The following is a 289-nucleotide window of genomic DNA, read 5'->3' as shown; positions in this document are numbered from 1 at the left end:
AGGCTGAGGCAGGAAAATCCTTTGAACCTGGGAGGTGGAGGTTGCAATGAGCCCAGGAGATCACACCACTGTACTCCAGCCTGGGCAACACAGTGAGACTCTGTCTCAAAAAAAAAAAAAGAAGGAAGGAAGGAAGAAAAAGAGAGAGAGGGAGAGAGAAGAAAAAAAGAAGAAATAAAGAAAACGGAAAGGAAGGAAGGAAGGGAAAGAAAGGAAAGAAAGAAAGAGAGAGAGAGAGAGAGAGAAAGAAAGAAAGAAAGAAAGAAAGAAAGAAAGAAAGAAAGAAAGA

This window comes from Piliocolobus tephrosceles, chromosome X, assembly GCF_002776525.5.
Source record: "Piliocolobus tephrosceles isolate RC106 chromosome X, ASM277652v3, whole genome shotgun sequence".
In the NCBI taxonomy this organism is placed as follows: Eukaryota; Metazoa; Chordata; class Mammalia; order Primates; family Cercopithecidae; genus Piliocolobus; species Piliocolobus tephrosceles.
The sequence above is the reverse complement of the archived record's forward strand: the minus strand, read 5'-3'. Positions refer to the sequence as shown.